The sequence below is a fragment of the Lathamus discolor genome, chromosome 13 (genome assembly GCF_037157495.1).
Source record: "Lathamus discolor isolate bLatDis1 chromosome 13, bLatDis1.hap1, whole genome shotgun sequence".
NCBI lineage: Eukaryota > Metazoa > Chordata > Aves > Psittaciformes > Psittacidae > Lathamus > Lathamus discolor.
This window is the reverse complement of record NC_088896.1, coordinates 7,612,993-7,633,926: the sequence shown is the minus strand read 5'-3', so window position 1 is coordinate 7,633,926 and position 20,934 is coordinate 7,612,993. Positions and strand designations below refer to the sequence as shown.

Genomic DNA, 20,934 nt, shown 5'->3' with positions numbered 1-20,934 from the left:
TTTCAGGGTCATGTAAAAAATGCATTTTGGCCAGCTGCAAGGACTGGATTCAGGCCAATGTGTTGACTGTGTGAGCTGTGTTAAGATTTATGATGTCCCTTAACTAATCATTTCCTACCTGTTAAGTTCCTGAGATTTGCAAATAATGTGGCAGGTAAGTACACTGCAATCACTTGGCAACTGAACTGACTTTTAAAACAAAGTTATCTGCATTTGGAAAAGAGGATAATGCCTGCACGTACATTCCTTGTAGAAAGAAGCACATATTCGGCATCAGCAAAAAAATGAAACATCTTTTAATAAAAGCGTGTTTCAGGGGATTGACTAATTTTCCAGTTAGAACCACTAGAAAACCCTGTCAACAGGACTCCTGCAACTCAAACAGTTTCTCTTTTGTTGTCTACTTGCTGAAGAACACTACATGGAATGCCCACAGTCTTGGAAAGGGTTTTTCAAAGGTGATATAGAATGACTCATGTGTGCTTTCCTATAAAAGCTATTTGCATTTACTGTGAAGAAACACAACACAGTCTGGTCATGTTCTGCATATTAATTCCAAGGAATACCTTAATTTCTATATTTTGGATTTGATTCATGTTCATTCGGGACAACCTGAACTGCTTAATCCTGGGATTAATTTTACGTTGTTTACGACTTCATGGTCTTTACAAATACATAATGCACAGCACCAGCAGTTTCTGCTGCATCCCAATAAAAACACCACTCTAAAATACATTATCAGTAATGTAGTGGATTACCCACCTTGTGTCCCAAGTCTATTTTTAAAAATGATTTATGAACAAAAATTGACATGCATAATTAACCTAATTTGAGTATTCCATGGTAAATGTTATTATAGAACTCTGCTCTAAATTAAGCAAAATTAAATCCTGATAAAAATTTACTATCCTGCAGTCCCCTAATGAGCCTATGGTTTAATGGAAGATATCATGTAAAAACCATTAGTTTAAAACTGAATGAATCTCATTCTTGCACTATTAATTTCAGTCCTTTACTTTTATACTTCAGGTTTTTGCAGATTATGCTTAATTAACTTTTTATAATGGTGTTTAAATTAGCTGTTCTATATGTGATAAGAACACCTTGACAGATATGCTTCTAATTTGACCTGCAGGATTCAATTTTGGAAAGTTGTACTTAGTCTGATGTCTGTTTGCATCCTTTCTTCCTTGTCCTGGCTTCCTCTGAGCCAAACCTTTTCCTCTCATGCCTTTGATATTCTACAAAGGCAGATAGCTACAAATCTTCAGCTTCAATCATGCCAATGCATATTTATTTGGATTTTAAGTGGCATTAGAAGAAATTTATTCTAAAGAACCTTAGACAGAGAGATACTTTAACAAAATTGCTACGTTAAATGTGTTTCTAGGTTTATCACAAAATCACCCTATTTTGGTCAGAGAATACTTCTTAAGTATGCCCTTTTTACCTACACAGCAGTGCAGCCTTAGCACATTCATAAAGCACAGCTTTGGTCATGAAGCCCATGGAGAGGAACACCACCTTTCAAAGCACATGAAAGTAACGAGACAGAGTTTCTATAACCACATAAAGTTTGTTCAGCTCACACTAGAGCAAGATTTTCCCAAGAGAGCTCAGCTACCTTTTACCTTTTCAACAGGAAGAATATTTAAGCATCAAAAATTAAAAAGAGATCCAATTCTGCGTGACCAAACTCCTAATGGTAATAACACTGCTACTCAAGAGAAACACTAAAACTGTTTGGACAGCAGTAACTAGCACCTGAATTTGCTTAGATGAAAACTGTACAGAAGCTGACCTTGCCTATGCCCCACCATTTCTGTGCCATGAGTCACTCAGGTAGACATTGCATCCTTTCATCATCTAGACCAACAGAATGTGTAATCCATTTCCTACCTGAAGTCCAGTGGAAAGGATGAAAGGAAAGCCTTTTTGTCTGGATACTTGCAAAGGAGTTTGGATGCAATCTGAGGTCAGCAAAAGGAGGGCCTCCTCATTCACCACAGGAAGTTTTGCTGCACGTAATCATGCTCATTTTGGGGACTCCTAAAATAAAATAGGAAAAAATATAATAAGGTTAAAAAATAATCATAAATCACATGTTCTGCAATAAAACAGTTTTTCTAGTCTTAGAACAAATACTAAGGATCAGGCAGGTTTCGGTTATTGTGAGTGAAGAGAATAAAAACCTTGCAAAGCCATTTTGAAGAGATGCTTGTTTCCCACAAGCCTCCCTATAAAAGACCTATAGTCGTCATCATTAACTTTTTAATTTTTATAGTAATACTATTAAACAGTCTCAAATCTTAAGAATATTATAAGATATTGTTATCATGAATTTTCAAAATAATCTAACAGAACTTAAAATGAGAACATCTATTACTGAATTATAATACAAATTACCAGAAATGACAACTCATCTTTTCCTGCTTTGAAGCATCATGTGATGCTTAACATACCTGATTTGATTACTGACTAGTTATTTTACTTTTCACTTTACTTTTACTTTACTAGTTATTTACTTTAGTTATTTATTTTTCATATTTACTAGTTATTTGCTTTAGTTATTTACTTAACTAGTTATTTTACTTTTCACTTTACTTTTACTTTACTTTTATTTCTGTAATCCCAGCTGGGTTCTCTTTCCAGCCTACATGACTACCTCTTTTCCCCTGTTTCTACTGAGAAGGCAAGCTGGTTTCAGGTTTGAAAAGTTTCTGGTAAGAGGTATGTTCCTCAACATCCTCTGAGTCCTAACTACAAAATCATTTCCCTAGGATGGTTGCAAAATAAGTTGGGCAGGTTACCCAGTATTGTTATTGATACTGCATCGATCACAACACCCTCTGGTACATTATGACAGCTACTGAAAAGAACACAGGCCAAGGTCCCAAAGGTCTGTTGGCATTTCCATTAATGTGATGCATTATACACAGGTATCATATGAGGCATTAAGTTCACCTAGAAACTAATGGTCCATTTGAATCTTGCTTCCAATCAAAGCAGAAGAACTCAGAGAATATTTAGTATATTGAAGACTTCCCTAACCTCATTTAAAAGACGTTGTGAAGGACACTACCATTTCCTCTGATCAGAAACATTACTATCATATAATCAAATAATCATATGACAGACACGTTCACCAAGCAAATTCTTTTAATAATTGGATACTACATTAAAAAGACCAGCAGACTTGTTGAAAACACTAGCAGAAAATCATTGTATTATCTTTAAGAAATATTAAATCAAATTCTATTCTCAATTGCACTGGTGTAAATTTATCACGAGTCCATTCACTTCAGCAGTCTCATGATTCTGTCAGCTCAAAGTCTAAAGTCACTGCAAAGCCAAAGTTATTTGCAGTTTCAGATTTATAGTGATGAAACATAGCTGTGCTCAGTCTATCAATCAGCATTCTTTTGAGACGCAGTAGGCAAAATGAATCATGGCCTCCGCCCCAAGCATCACCAAGTTCTTCTGGTGATCTATGCCACCTTGTCACTCTTCTAAGATATTTAAGAGCAGATACAAAGAAGAAAATAATGCAGAAGTATGATCATTTTTTTTTATTTCCCCTCTCAAGACTACCAAAAGTTTTTGAATGGTTCAATTGATCTGATTTGTAAAATGAATTCCCCACCACAGAAAATTCCTATTATGAAATTCCTGGCTGAGAAAAAAAAATCCTAGAGAATTTTCCCAGACTCAAATGTTTTGTATTAAACACTTGCAGCAATCTGTGCTTATCTCAAGTTTTAAACATCCTGGAGTTTACTCAGCATAATAATCAGAGGTGAATTAAGGTTATCACGACTTTAAAAGACCTCTAGTGCTAAAGCATATTGATACATCAAAGGAGAGGGAGAAAATGCATCTACCTGTAGTGTTCAAGTGAAACAGAAAAAAAATGGCAAACAGGGTAATTTTTTCTGTTTCCAGATTACAGATGGGAAGAGAAAATAACATCAATTTATGAACATTCTCAGGATAGTTCAACTCGATGAACAGCATTTAAAATCTGTGTATCATATATTAGATGGATGAAGTCTTAAATCCGAGAAGTCATTAAATCCTTATTTTAGCTTAACTTGGAGACACTGTTCAATAATTAGTAGGATTTTTTATATTCAAGAGGCAAGGAGAAAGACATTAATGATACAAAAAATGACCACAGAGAGAAGACTATAAAATAACCAGGGCAAAAATCTATGCAGATTTTATGTGAGAGGTAATATTTCATTTACAGATTTACATCACGTCACATTTATGATTCCTAAAACGTTCAAGAGCAAATGGGCAATATCCACAGTGGTTTCAAAATGCTTAGATTAATAGTTGTTAAAGTAGATGAGTTTATTAGTACAAAAGTTATAAAATGTGCAGGCAGCAGAACTGCGAAAGTAACGATCAAGAAAGAAAAGCAGTGTAAAAGTCTCAGAGCACGTACTGTTGAGATGCAAAGAAATCTAACTTGGCAAGAGAGTTTTTCAGGAGCTCCTGAGCACTTTGGAAGTGTGCTTATGAGAGCAGTGAGGCAGAAGTTTGCTCCTGCATGGTGAACCACCTTCTCCTACAGGAGGCTGGGCTGGAAAGCAAGATGTCCTGATTCAGAGGAGCACCTAAGCTTCAGGAAACCCTCTAAATCTTTCCAGGCACGAGGGACACTTGATAATGAAACAATATAGGACATATGATCATATTGTTTTAGAACACACTAATGATACTGTCTGGACTCTTTCGTTGAGTCTGCTATTTCAAAGTTCAGTCAAGTCTCTTCCTTAGTTCATCCCCTGCTGGTAATTCAGGAAACATCTGGATATTCTCCCTTCTTTCAGTCATATAATTAACATATTTATTAATCCATCAGCTGAACTAGCAGTGAATTCACACAAGATGTAGCTTTTTCATGTTCACAGAAGGGTAGCTTCTTTTATGTACAAAAGAAGATAAAATGGGACTACCCATAGTAACAGGCCAGTCCAGCAGCCTACAGTTTTTTGTTCCACCTTACAACAAAGCACAAGCTGGGAGGAAAGGTCACAGAGACAGGCTCTTGTCAGTCACACCGCACAGCCTGCAAGGGATGGAACCCAGCAGAAACTCTTAGAGCATTAACATGAAATACAAAGTTCAGCGGGGGGTGGGAGAATTGCTCGCATACACCTGGAAGCTAAAAAATATATCCCATGAAACTCTAGATTCCTGAAACGCAGAAGAGCACGACACACCTGATCATTTCTGACCAGCACAAAGACAAAATTCTTCTTTTTTCCTCTCCCCCACTGTATTTTACTTCCCTTTTTATCTCTGTTTGCTCTGGAGGCAAGTTGTGCAGCACTCCCCACTCTGTAGGCAGCCTAGATTAAGTGCAGAGAAAAAGCCAGCTAATCCACCAGTTAAAGAAATTACCTCCCCTCTGCCTGACTTTGCCACCACAGGAACTTCACATAGAGGCTTCAAGTTTTTCCTGTCTAAGGGAGAAATCACTCTACCTATAAACCCATCATTATCAAACAAGGAGAGGCTTATTTGTGTTAATTACCAGAGCTCCTGACAAAGGAATAGTTCTTCCCTCTACAAAGTGTTTGCTTTCATGTTTGCAGAAAGAAAATAAAAAGGAAAATTGCAAGCACATATTAATATGTAATCGCTTCCTACAGCACAAGGTGAATAGACAACACTCAGACCTTTCATTGAAGCTGCAATCACTGGCAAATGGTAATACATGCTCAAAGCAAATAGATTAAAAACATTTGTATAGAATGCCACAAGAGATTATAGCGCTTCTGCAGATAGATATTTTCCCCTCAAAGGAAAATATAAATTACCAACTTATCAGCATAGTTCTATCTAAAGTCCAAATCAAAATGTTAGCTAGAAATTGTTTATTATAAGTTGGGAAAATTCACTTCTGGTGCATTACAGCTTCTTGGTTCAGTGACATCCCCCCAGGAACATGGGGATATCCAGCAGCAGAAACATTTTCAGGCCTCCAGTTAAGATATGCTCTATTCTGAGAGCTCTTTCTAGTCTTCTATCCATATTTAGAGACATAAACTTGTCATTTGCCTCATCTCTTCATTATGACTAGAAGACATTTTAACCATGTACATTCTGTATTTTTTTTATAAATAAGGTGTGTTTGTGCTTATTCATGTGTACACGTATCTGTATACGAACAAACATACAGTCATCCTATGTATACAAAGGTGCAAAGCTAAAATGCTTTGACAGTCATAAGGAAGAGGTGAGTGTAATGGCAAGATCATAGAGTAAGTCACATGCCAAATGACAGCCAGAGTAATATTATAAAAGCCTACCGTTTATTTTCCTATATCAACAATGACAACCAATAGGTATTATCACAAATCCCAAGAGATAATACATCTCATGCCTTCCAAGACCTTGGAAATGCATTTGCTTGTGTATCCAGAACACAGAATGACTGAAAGTCCCAGGGTTAGTAATGAAACACTTAAACACAAGGGAAAAAACCCACAGATCCCCGGTAATACCAACATATCCTATTTAACTGGCACTACAAGGAAAACAGTTCTACCAGCCAGAAAATGTACCTACAATATACCTCTAATAAACATAAGTTTTTATGGGGTTTAGAACTTTCATGTAAACTTTCCAAAAAACAAAACAGTTTGGAAGAGAAAAAACACATATTAAAATGACCTTGCTTAGGATGAAAAACAATTCAGTGATTCTACTGGGATGGTGAGGGCTGGGGGTGAGTGGAATATGAAAAATAGGCAACAAATAGACTTAAAGTTGATGCTTTGAAAGCTTAAGGAGTAAATCAGATATAGCAGAATTAAGCCAAACACAACAGTGAACTGTCATTCATGACAGAGCTAGAGCTGGTCCCCGTGCTGGTTTTAGAATTTCTGGAAGAATCAACTTGACAGCAAAATGACAGATTTTGCTCACAATCATTATTATTTAGATAACAAAGACATGATAGGCATTTTGAAACCAATATGATTTATTACATTGACAATACAGTAGTTGCTGGACCTAAACTCTGGCAAGTCAGAGTTGCAGAGAAAATGGTTACAGAACAGCCTGCACTGCAGTAAACATTAGAAATAGATTTTCCTGTCCTCTGTATAACTTTCTTCACAAAAGCTGTCCTTTAAGATTGAGGGAGAAAATACTTTGATCCAAGTGAATATCAGGAATTAACTTCCATTTCAAGGAATGTTATTCCTTTCAAGAAAATTTCCAAGATTAAGGTATTGAGAGCAAAGGAGAAACTAATCTGAAATGTCAGCCTGGTTTCGTTTCTCATCTCCAGACCGCAGCTCCCATTTACCACCTCTAACTAGAACATACAAGTTCCCATTGTGATTTCCCTTCTGAAATGAGTCTTTATGATTCTAATTTTTCCTCTCCCTCCAGAATACATCTAGAGAAGTCAAAATCCCAGAACTGTCATATCTGTCAAGTTGATGGTGCTTTAAGACCATCAAGTTACTACTGTTAACTTAACCACAAGATACTTGTTTTCAGTTTGTTTCTGACCACACACTGTTTGCAGTGCCGAACATAATACTTAAGTCAAAATTAAAATCAAAGCAGAGCAATATACTGCATTGTTTCATTTATTTCCCTAACTAAGCACACTGGTAATACAATTTAAATACAAAGTGAGTTCCTGCAAGTAGCACCCAAGAGAAGATTTCTGCACAGATATACGACAGTAGAAGAAAAATCCTGTCACGCTCTGAAACACAGTAATGATTATCTTGCTGGCATAAAGAGCAGAGTAGAAAGTTCTTCACCCAACAAGTCTGCTACTAAGTGGTTTTGACGTTCCAGATGACAATTACTGTAACGCTTGTCAGCAGATGCTGCCTGCCACCTTTGCTACAGAACCTCCATCCACATCAAGCATTGAGAAAAGACCCTGTCACTCAAGGACCAGAAGCAGCTCAGGATTGTTCCTTACCAAGCAGTCAAATAAACACACAAGGGAACAAATGAATGAATAAATGAATGAAAAGACAAGCCACAATTAAATATTTACTTTCAAATTATGGGGATCTTTTTTGTCCAAATACTTCTCTTTGTCCACAGTTTCTGAAAAGCTTATTTTCCAAGGCTATGGAGCCAGTTTTCTTAATGAGAAACAGCTTTAACACTGTCCCGGTCAGGCAAACCTGGCGTAACAGTGCTGGTCACATTCAGCAGCTCTGACACTGCGTCAGCAAACACATGATGTCTCTACACTGAAATGTTTTTTTCTTTAACTTTGCTGGCTCAAGATTAATGCACCATACAAAAAGCTGATGTGGTTTAATCACTGCTTCCTTTGGAAGCAAGTTGTAAGCAAGCCTAAGGGCCTCTTCTAGGCGCATTTTTGAAAGACATATCTGCATCTAAAGCTCAGGTCTCACTGTTCCTGCAAAGCTTTTTCAATAATAAATAACATGTTCATTCAGGATGAACTGTCGTAAGTGCAACCTCAAACTACTGCATCCATAGGAACAACTTCTGTCAGAACAACTAGCACAGCAGGACCTTCAGCAATAAACAGCATTCACATTTTGCCCATCTCTATGCCTTATTGCAGCAATTCAGTCTCTGTATATTCTGCAGCAAACATCAATCAGCCCACATGTATTCCTGTTTTGACCTCTGCAGCATTTCTAACCACAGTGAATAAACACTTTCTGCAATACCAAAGTCATGCCTTACTGTATTTGCTGCAGATGTTTCAAACACACTGTCTGGAAAACGGGAAAGTCAAGCCGGTCCCATCTGTATCAGAGAGCTTTTGAATTCCTGGTCCAGGAAGGGGTTATTTTCTGCATGTCTGTGTCTGCCACAGCAGGAAGTCAATGCTATCTATTGGAGATTGAAACTTCTGGCAAAAACGCGTGCTGTGCTTCTATAGAAAAAGTCACCCTTTAACTGTGGTTGCAAATCTGTTTACAAATACCTGAAGACATCACTATTAGATACCCAGCTTTAAATAAGGAACAGAAAAATAAAAAAAGGACCCTTCAAAGCTGAACTAAAGTGTGTGATGATAACATGAAACAAACTGTGCATGAAAGTCTGTTTACTAAATAATATATTGCTATAGCAGTGCCGGAATGGGCTACAAAGATCTTGATTTTCTGCAGTGAGCTTTCACAAGCAGCACTACAAAATTTATCAGCTGTTGAGAAGCAACGACTCTAAGCTGCATTTTCAAAGGCCTCCTCTATTAGCCGTCCACGCTCATGTTCTGCTCAAGCTTGCCTGCCTGATGTACCTGATTAAACAGCTGTCAGGAGGTGGCCGTAGGAAAGGGCTGCCAGAGAAGACACTTCTGCTTGAATTGAGAGATTGCCCATAGTGAAAGGTCAGCGTTTTGTGCCTTCTATGGCACTGTTGTCCATGTGTACAGGACAAACAAACTGCAGAGGATTTTCACCATAAGGGTAGCATAGCCTTTGAAAAGGCCAGGAGGAGAGGCTGTGGAAACTATGTCTTCAGAGGTTCTGAAGACTCAGAAATGCCAAGAGTGACCTCATGCAATGTGGGCAATAACCCCACTTTAAACAGGAGATTGGACCACCTTCCAATCAGTATTTCTATGATTAAGAGATGTTACATTTTGTTATTGCATGAGCTAATGAAGCTGACAGAGGGCCATGTTTTTCCTCTGCTGTTCTCCAACTGTTTTCAGTGCCTACATCATTGTTTGTGAGCCTCATGATAATGTGCCAAAAGATACAGAATTAGAGTTCACATTTCCACCATCAATAGCCTCTTCTAAATCCTGGCAAGTCAGAGCCTACTGTACATAAAAATGGACTAAGAAAAGTCACAAATACAGTGTATAAATCCAAGCATTCACAGATCTTCAGTATATGCACAGGGACTTGTGTTTTGTAACTGAAGCAACCTAAATACCAGGCAACCTGAAGTGCCACATGTACTCACAAAATGGAAAATACTTTTCCACAGCCATAAAGTCAAACACTGCGAAGAAAAAGATCACTGATGTAAACAGCAAGAGAAGATCACTTCCAAAGTGGCTTGTTAGAGGCTTCAGAGAGAAGAACTGTGGGGGAAGGAGTGGGGAAAGAAAGAAAGTCTGAACTTACTGTCAGAAACAGACCTTTGATTAACTAGAGAAGACAAGGATCAAAGGACACTGAAAATGACAAGTTAAAGTGAACACATCTCCAAAAATGAGACAGTTGGTGTTAAACAGAACCTTGTGGTAACATGACTGTTTCTATGAGCATGTTCTAATCAGCTTAAGTAAGAGTTAATTTGTAGATATTTGAGGGAAGGATAGCAAAGGACTCTTCCTCAAATCATCATTCTCTGACATCAGTAAAGTGATTTAGCATCCTTTCCAACCCAGATCAGATGCATGGTAACGGGGATATTCACAAATTATACTGCTATGGACTCTAAAAAGAAAGCTACAGTCTTCCTGAAATCTGTGCTTGCCACTGTATAGACAAGAAAATCAGAGATTATACATAAAGAGAGAAAGAACAGTCTTATTTGCACATGAACTGTGCATGATCTGGACATCATCCACCCACCCTCCAAAGATACACACTGTCTTCTAACAGGAATTCACACTAATGTTACTGGAGTCATGCCTACAGCAAATTCAGCATCTACTAAAAAAGTGCAATAAAAATTCTCAATCATTGAACATTTGAAAACATGCTCGCACAAGTAATGTAGAATCTTCTGTTCACTTGAATGAAGGTTGAACGAAAATAAGAAGTTGATACACGGACAAAAAGCATTTAAACATGAAATATCCTTGTTTTATATTATTGGAAATCTGTGCTGATCACCGGATAGGTTTCTGTTCACAGGAAGGAGGCAGACTTGTTGGAATTTCTGACATGATTTATCTTCCCAGTGATAAGCGTGTTGCTCTGGTATTTTAGTCTCACTTGCAATGCTGAATTTCCTGTTTTGTAACAGTTATAACCATGCCACAGCAGCTCAATAACATGACATTTTAAAGGCACAAACATCAATGCGTTGCTCCAGGAATATGGAAGTTCCAGGTCCAAACAAACGACTCAAAACCTGATACTACACCCACACACCATTGCTCATCTCATTCCTGATGATTGCGATGATGCTAATAGTCACCCTATCTCTGTATATGATACTAATGTGGACACTGCCTTCCCCATGCAGAGCTAGCAGAGAAGGAAAAAGAAAAAATAAGCCAAAGGCAGTTCTTAGTGTAACCATGTCAGTATTTGCTAGCATGAGCCCACTGATCACAGCTTGCAAGTGTCCACATACCAACAAAGAAAGCTGCAGTCCCACAAACGTTTGGTAGTGAGGCAGCCTGCCAGTGCTGGTGTACCAAGTCTGTGATGCTTCACACACTCATGCAAATATGGAAGCCCCTGAGGAATCTACAGACATATAGGATAGCCACCATGCAGAAATAAAAATGAGTAAATTGAAAAGTTTTCAGTTCTTGAAACTTCCATTTAACTTTTGAAGAGTAGATTTACTCTGATAACGTTCTGCATGAATGAACTCCACAAAACCTAGCAGCTTTTCTGCTTATATTTTGCTTAAAAGAATACTGACATTCTTAAAGAGTTATCTCTATCAAGTGTGTGTGAGGTTTTCTAACAGGCGCAGCTGCTTATATGCTCTGACACAATTAAATGATTTGCTATTTCACACAGCTCAAAAGATTTTTCCTCTGAAAATGACATTGGCAACTGAGGAGTACCGAACAATAGAATTGAAAACTATTGTGCTGTCTTCCATTAGCAGTCCTGTGCTTTGAGCCATTAAATCTGACAAAATAAACACTGGTGTTAGCAAACCATTGAAAAAATAAGAGAGAATAGCACAGATATGAAACTCATCTTTTCTTCCTAAGATATTCACTGACTGCTTATATACATAAGCATATACATATCAAATCCAGCACATATTGTGAGAAGAGCTGAACTGGCTCCCGTAACGGAGGCTTAAAATGTTTCTTACCATGTGCACCCTCTGAACACTGGGGGTCCAGAATTCCTTCTAAATAAGCATCAGTGAATGAGACCAATTCTGGGAATATACATTTTTTCACCAATTATTCCTTTGTTCTGAAACCTCTTTGGAGAGCTTATTCAACTAGAAACTCCTTGTGAGCAGAGAGTAAGTTACACAGAATTTAAACACCAATCTGTTTTGTCATTTTGAAAGAATTCATATTAAAATAGTAACCGGATTCTCCTGCCATCCTGTGAAGCTTCCAAAAAGCTTAGAGGGCCCCGGTATACCCAATACCTTATGAATCTATTTCTACAGGAATAATTCATTTCAGATTTCAACCAGCTTTCATGGTTGTTTCAGCCCTTGGACAAAAATTTCAGTATGCTAGGACAAGGTTATCAGCTTGCCTAACCAGCCGCAGCCAACTGCAGGTACATCTCACTCCCCGGAAAAGAACAGTGATATTAACTCCCTATCAAAGCATTACCAGTGCATTATTATGGCAGACAATAGGGATTAATTTTAAAAAGAAGGAAAAGCAAAATGAGTCAAAGCTGCCTCAACTGCTCATCCTGCTGACAGTGGGATGAATTTAGAGGTAATGGCAATCCTGTCTTTCCTTCCGTGAAGCCAGGACTCCCCTCTTACTATTTTAATGAGAGAATTCAGCAGCTGCACAGCAGCAATGTCCACCTACAGACACCCACACAGACACATAACCACTGCCTATAAGTGCCAGAACTCCAAAGAACAAAGAATGTATTTTTATTTCAATGTTTGTTCAGTATTAGGAAGAAAGCTCGTAATAATGACTCAAGCGGGTGGTAGAGGTGGGAATGTGCTTCAGCTATCTGGCATTTTAAAGTAAAAGAAAGCTACATCTATAAACTGATCATTTACTATGCAATAATCTATTTTTATGGATTCGTCATCATATGGAAACAACCCCGCTATCTTTTTTACATGGCCATTCATTTTTAATTGCACGGACCACAGATACATTTATTCCTACACACCACAGATGTAGGTATGTATCAGTATGTGCAAGAGGTACTGCAAATATATTGTGCAGCTGCAGTGGACATTAGAAAAGCTATCCAACAAATATGTTTGAAATCCACATTTGCAGTTTTGCAGGGAATAAAAATCAGCCTGCCTTAGCAGAAGGAGCTTTGATGCTGGCTTTTCACTCCCATTGCCAGAGCAACTGTTTCTATTCTGGAAAACTGAAAGTATTTTACCTTATAAAATACATGTGAAAAATAGAAAATGAGTTAAATATATGCAACTGGCAGGCTGATACAAATCAGTGAAGAACATGAGAAGGAACCACAGGGAGCTCAAGCACTGTCTGCAGACATGTAATGCAAACCCTGTAGGCAGCCTGCATTTCAGAGCACTCCCCAGATAGGGCTGAGGCTTAGGACAACACCTGAACTTGGAATCCATGCTGATGCTTTTCGACTTCGCTATTTATAACCAAGTGCTCTTCTGGCACTTACCTGGAGCCAACTGCCCACGAGGATGGGGAGGAGAGATGTACTGAACCTCTGGTGCTGAGTGGAGGCTTTGTACCTCTAATGAGAATAGAGAGGGCGGCACAGGGCTGAAATGCTACCCCAAAGAGAAAGATTTATCTTCCTGACAGGTAGCAAAAAAAGTAATGGGTTTTTCTCCCCAGCAGCCTTCTCCTTCACTGTCTTGTTCTGACTCAGCACTAACTCCATTCTTCCGATTTGTTCTTTTGTTCTCTTGGTTCCATTTAGCCTACCCTTGCCTCCTACAGATTCAGGGTTTCTTTAGGTTTTGGAATGTTTGTACATAAATTTGAGCTCTCAGTAACATTGGTTTTGGTTATAATCAGAAGTTAAGAAAGCAAAATAACCTCCAGTCCAATGGTCAGATTTCTGCTGGTTTAAAGAGTCTGAGCACCACTGAAAGTAAGGATTTATTCTGCTAAGAATCTAGTTCTAAACCTTCCAGCTACTTTAAATTTGCCAGTATCATAAATGTCACAAATTTCTCTTGTCCTTCCATTTGCTTTGGCAGCATTTTGAAATGGTATTTCTGTGGAACATTTGAACTTTGATTGCTATCTCTTCAGCTTATAAATATGCACAGTACCGCAGCTAGCCCAACACGTGCATACTATGGCTTTTTCCAGAGGCTTAACAGGGACTGGAGCACCTCCCGTATGAAGACAGGCTGAGGAAGTTGGGGCTGTTCAGCCTGAAGAAGAGAAGGCTGCGTGGAGACCTCATAGCAGCCTTCCAGTACCTGAAGGGGGCCTATAGGGATGCTGGGGAGGGAGTCTTCATCAGGGACTGTAGTGACAGGACAAGGGGTAATGGGTTCAAACTTAAACAGGGGAAGTTTAGATTGGATATAAGGAGGAAATCCTTTCCTGTTAGGGTGGTGAGGCACTGGAATGGGTTGCCCAGGGAGGTTGTGAGTGCTCCATCCCTGGAAGTGTTCAAGGCCAGGTTGGATGAAGCCTTGTGTGGGATGGTTTAGTGTGAGGTGTCCCTGCCCATGGCAGGGGGGTTGGAACTAAATGATCTTGAGGTCCTTTCCAACCCTAACTATTCTATGATTCTATAAGATATGCAAATGAATTTTCCAACTCCAAACCTTCTCTATCCTAAATTCCTGGTAGCCTTCCTTCCCAGAAAAATGTGTGAACTGTCATCGTTTTCAAGTGTCTTGAAAATGTTTTGTGCCTTAGTCATATTTCAGCCGATGACATCCAATATCTCATTCAGTCTCACCAGAGCCATATCCGACAGTTTCTTGTCAGCAGTCATTGCAAAAGTCCGTCACACAAAACAAAAGGGTTAGCTCTCCCAAGGACAAATCAAATTGGCACAGGACTGCAAAGCTTTTAGCATGCTCACCTCTATTTCCCATGCAATATTTACCTAGGGAGATAGCTGAAAACACTACTTTCAGGCCTCAGAATGTATCTGAACTGAGTCATTTACTGACTGAGAGCAATGATGACATGCAAACACTGGACTCTCAGTTTGTTTTAAGGATGCTATCATCTTTGGAATCAACAAAACAGAGGTTGAAAACACATGAGTTAGGGCTTTCTAGCTGTGCACTGCAGATAAGCACTAGAGAGACATTTGATTTTCTGACACCTCAGGCAGCAATTTGGCCACACACACAGTACACTAAACCCAGCTATTACAGAAAAGGCAGTATGCAAAGAAAAACCCTTTGCTTGCACTTAACAACATGGGACCCTCTGCAGCAAACTATCACCACTTGCTTGGAGTACTGGGGCTCCTCTCTTTGTGGCATGCAGAAACACTGCTGGCAGTGCCATGATTCTGCAGGATATTCACTAAAAAGACTAAGGAAAGCCATAAATTAGCAACGTTATAAACCAATATAAACCAACAGCCAGACTGAGGAAGCAAATAAGCAAATGTCACAAAGTCACGTTCAAATACCTGTCTCTAGCAGCTGGGGTACCTGATGAGATTTTAGTGCCATTATGATGCCATGACATTTTGCTACCTTAAAAAGTTAGGTGAGATTATTCTTATTTGTAGGTCATGTGTAAACATGGCAGGGTGGTGGTTTTTTTCGTCTTACTTAATATTACAGAAACACGGCACATGGAGGGTTTCTGAAGAAACCTATGATGATTTTGCATTTAATGGTCAAAAGAGCAAAAACAAGAAAACTTTTACAGATTTTGGCAAGATACTTGCTGAGTTTGGATAAAATTACTATTAAGAACTTGCAATGTATTTTTCTCCCACCTCCCTTTGTCTACTTCATCATAACCATCTTTTACAAGACATGAGAAAAAAAAATCAAGACATCCTGTGAAGGTGAGTGGCTACAATACAGTCTCTCATCCTCTGCAGCAAGAAAAAATATGTCTAAAATTCTCAGTTTAAGTAATACGATGTAGAATTCTGTACATTTTAGTCATTTTTTGTGAAAATGGCTACTGAGAACTATTTCTGGGCCTTATACATCTTACACATGCAACAGAATACATCAGCACAACAGTTTATTTGAGAAAAATAAGTAGTATGACTTCTAAAGAACTTTTTAACCTTTTAATTATAAGAACATGGGCTTTTGAAGCAAGCTAGCTCTCAGTTCACTAAGTCCCTCCCTGCTCTCCACTGATGTGTATACTGATGATTCCGCTATATTCCATAAAAGATAAAATGCAGAGAAATCCAATACACTGCTTCTCCTTTAGGAATTCATTTGCTGATAAACAGTTATACTGTCAAGAATTATAACAGAGTAGGGAGACATCAAAAGAATGTGTCCAACTTCTTTCTTTTGCACAGTACACATCTGCAGTGGCTGTGTTATCCAAGCTGTTTAAGAAAATATTAATCCTCAAATTCAGGGCAAGCATTGTATGGGGTGCAGACTTGCCAAACCCAGCTGTAAGGTGAATTCACTCTGTCTTTAAAAGCCTATAAAATGGTTTTAAATGTCCTATGTTTCCAACAACAACAAAAAAGTGTTATTCAAAATATATACAACGTATTGGGATGCAAATGAGCAGTGCCTATATACCTCAGCCCCACTAATGTCTTTAAACAATGGCCATCTGTATAAACCTGTAACATTCTGTATTGGGTTTGGAAACATAATTCTGAGTTTCATGAATAACCAAAATGTTCTTGAAAAGCACCTGCTTTCCCAACTCTTCTTATTCCCCTACATTTCTATTACAAGTGAAAAATATGGTAGAACAAAGAAGAGAGAAAGAGAACATTTCAGACAACTCTCAGATAAAGCTTTTCTACAAAAAGTTCATTCATAAGATGTTCTTTCGTAAGTTCCTTTTTCAGTGCAACAAGACACACAAAGCTATCATATCGCATTCATGAAAATATCTACACCAGAATACGGTTAGTCCTAATTTTATACTTTGTTTAACCTGTGAACAACATGTTTATTTACCTTCTTTAAACAACACAAGGCTTTTTTGCTCTGAAACACCTCACTCATTGGTAGATGTAAACCCTTATGATATAAATAATCTGTTAATGTATTCCCCATTGAAGCCAAGCTCTAATTTCTTAGTAATTTATGGCACATGCCAGCTAATACTGAAATACATTATAGAATCCAGACCTTAAACATTGCCAAGTAATCACGAGTATGAGGAAAATATGTTAACATATTGTTGGTTTGAAATTTAAAGACTATCCAAGTGTTTGTTTTCAAACTAGTAACAGTGCAATAACACATATTCCCTTTTGAAGCTTTTATTCCACAACTGATAATATATTGATAATATACTATGGACTACACTAATGTGTGTTCCAAAACCACAGTGATTGTAGCATATAACATAGATTAAAATTACTGAAATACAGCATGATCTCACGTGGAAAATATACGGAATAAATCTCAGGCAGATACAAAGAAAAGTAATTCTTTGAGATGGTTTCTGTTACGGAAAATAAAATCACCAATTACTGCAGTAAAAACGAAGCAGATCTGTCCTTTCCCTGTAGAGCCAGAGTACGGAATGCACACTGGTATGTAGATGCCCCTCTGTTCAAAGCCAAACATCCAGGGATGTGGCTGTGCAAGACACTGCCGTGGTCACGGTGTCGGGATGCTCCATGATGGTATTTGTTTCCACCTGCCATCTGTCTTGCCTTGTGTTTGGGGAGCCATGAAACCTTGTATATTAGCCAGAAAGAGAGATCAAACTGGCTGCGAGGGGACATTTAGCTCATTTCTGACTGCAAGATGAATTACCTTTTATTCCCCATGTTAGTTCATATGTTCTAAACTCCTAAGATTATATTTATTAAAACTATGACATAAGTCTTCAGGCTAAAAGCCAAAGATATGATAATTGAACCAAAACTGGGAGAAGTCTTGCAGCAATGATACCACTTTGTGAGAATGCCAAAACAGAGGGAGCACAGTATAACTGCTTTTCAGAGCAATAGCACATTTTCACTGTGTGTGCTGCGGTTTTGAGGCAGATGTGACAGATTAGAGGAAGCACCAAAGCAGTCACTATAATAACACCTGGTTCTGCTTCCAGCCCACCTATTTCACTAAAGTTCAGTATAAGTCAAGCACAGGAAAGTGGTAGGGAGGATCCTCTCATTGTTGAACACCTTATTTGTAATATAAACCGCTGCATGCGCTTACAAGAGTAATTTATCCATGACTGCTAAAAGCCAGTCTGCCAGCATGCAGGGATTTGTTAACACATCACTCAACAATGCAGCCAGAAACTGCAGGTTATTGTCCAGATGAGTGAAGCAGACACACATTCCAGCTTGTGATACAGGGCATTAGCTGTCTGCAACCTATGTTCAAAGAGCAAATCCCAGCTGATCAGCATCCCTAAGTCCCTTTACAGCACCACCAGTACCTCCTGCTGCTTCTAGCTCATTTCTCCTCTGGGTTTCCCACATTTCTTCTAGGTTGATAACACTAACACAAATCGACCTACATTAATATAAAGAGATTTTCAAATACAAGCTACGTATAAATGGCATCAAATTAATTCACAAGCATCTCAGAGCCTCTCCATGGCCATTGTATAGCTCATGGGCCATCAGCATCACAGTGACTAGGGTGACACTGAGCCCCTGGGTTCAACCTGCACTGCCTGCAGCTGCCTGCATAGACTCATGTAAAAAAGACAATTCCCTTCCCTATCTCCCTTTCTTGTAGGATTGTGTAGCATTTTTGCTTGTTTCATCCTAGTAACTCAAAGATGACACCGCATATGACTAGAAAGCAACTTCTTGTGACACCAGTTGTGTTAGCCACCACTTTCCCTGTCATGCCCATATTCTGCTGGCTGCCCTTAGGACTCCAAATCATACTGAGCTGTTTGTTTTCTCTCACCCTTCTTGTATTCGTCCACAAGCCCCCAGTGATTCACACATCAGTTCCTAGCAACACAGACTACTTTTTCTCTGTCGAACAAACTGTCAGCAGGTAACTGCCCTTGCTTCTGATGCCATTCTGAAACTTAACAGGGCTAAATATAGGCTGATTTAAATACAGTCCTTCTAGCCCATATTTCATTATTTTGATTTTCTTTTAACAGACCTTTTGTAATAAGACAAATGGGCCAGCAGCAAGATGCCCAAGAATATATTTTACTGAAAGTAGCTTAAAATCCTACCTCCATTGTTGCAAATTACTGACTAAAGTATATACGCTGTGTGCAACAAAAATGGATTTGACGCACACAGAGTGTCAGCTGTAGTGTCTCGTGATAAGGCTATTTCAGAAGTAAGGATAATATTTAGATAAGCTCTTAAAAAACAAATCACAGCAATGACATAAACCCCACTTGATTAAATATGTATCTCCTGATTTCTCTCAATACCTTAAGAAAACTTCATGGCTGTCTCTTATTTACAGAGGCAGCTATCTCCAGAACACACAGGTTCCAACCTGTACAACCTTGCTGAGCTAATGTAACTGGGAGACATTATTCTTGACACACAGATTTACATTTCTTATTGGGAGCTCAACAGCATTCTCTCTTTCTAGCTGAACCTCTTCAGCCTTAGGTACACACCTGCATTCTTTCATCAGCTCCTAGAACCCTATTTAAAAACCTTATCTGAACATTTTGTGTTTACATGGCCTGAAGCGCTCCTGTTTTGAACACACGTGCATAGTTTCCTCTGCATCAAAATGCAAAGGTGAACATTTCAGATGAAAATCAATACCTTTAGTTTTCTTTTTGCCTCTCAATATAATACTCTATTTTTTTCTCAGAATAAATAAATCATCAGACAATGCACTACCTCACCCAGAAGTTATTTTCAGTGAAAGTACCACTACCGACAGCTTTAATTCTCATTAGCCAATGCTTGTGTTAAGTCAGAAATTAGGGAAAAGCAATTGTCACGTCTGTGACTGGTTCCAACGTTTTATTCTCTTTAGATGCAACTGAAATGGGAATATTTTTGCTGAATGTATATCAGTGTTACACTTATGCATAAAAATAAAGTATTTTCAGATTGGAGTGCACTTCAAATTCAGCCTCTCAATATACAAGCTTTTATGCTCCTCTTGAGCACAAGTGAATTAAACCGAAGCTTCAATATGCTGGCCCTGTACATGTAGCCAATATAAAACAGGCAAAGCAAAAACAATTCTGTTCTAAAACAATGGAACAAGCATGCGAATAGCTTCCATTGTTTCTGTATGTGTTAAATCCAAAGTCCTGTAACCAGCCATGGTCTCTACCACTCTAAAATCACCTTGTACCACAGAAGAAGGGATTTTTGTGTTTTAAGTTGTCATTGCCTGGTCTTTGAGTGAATAGTGGCTGGCAGTACATGCTGCAGAGCAGTGCTGGCATACATAAATGCAGTATCATCATCTAAGAAAGCTGTAGGCACTCTGGTACTTACAGATGAAATGACCCAAACCAGCCCATGACATTTTGAATACCATGGCGCTACAAGTGCCATACATTTCCCAGAATGCAATCCATGTCATACCCAGCTTGTGACCACATAAATACAGATCTGCATAGGGTTCCCAGAAGTCATCTTGGCAATTGCTGCTACCACAAAACAAGGTCAGCTACACCCTTTTCTCAAATATTTGTATAACCTCTTTTTACAAACTCCAGTAGAAGAGGTATAACAAGCTCTGAACATTATTTGTTCAAGTCTCTTGTATCCTTAGAGATGGAGTTCTTTCCTACTATCTAAGCTGAATCTCCCACTGTTATTATCTCAATAACAATTCTAATGGCAATTTGGATCAAAGGAATATGCTTCTTGCTGTGGTGTGAAGAACAGTAAGATGACATTAGTCACTTTGTTTTCCAGTGACTGCCAACTTTCTATGATGAGTAGGGCAGTAAATGGAAATAAGACTCCTGTGGAATCACAAGGGGTTCCATAAAGCTTCTGTCCATGATTCAAAGAAGCCATTTACCAC

At 38.5% G+C, this 20,934-nt stretch overlaps 1 long non-coding RNA gene across 3 annotated transcripts in view; it reads right to left on the bottom strand.

The window, feature by feature from the left end:
- The window catches only part of LOC136021578 (uncharacterized), a 465,479-nt gene that overhangs the window by 279,790 nt on the left and 164,755 nt on the right, over positions 1–20,934 (bottom strand). For all 3 annotated transcript variants that reach the window (XR_010615832.1, XR_010615831.1, XR_010615830.1), the window contains exon 2: positions 1,900–2,049. This is a non-coding gene — a long non-coding RNA (uncharacterized LOC136021578). The remainder of the gene's footprint in view (positions 1–1,899; positions 2,050–20,934) is intronic.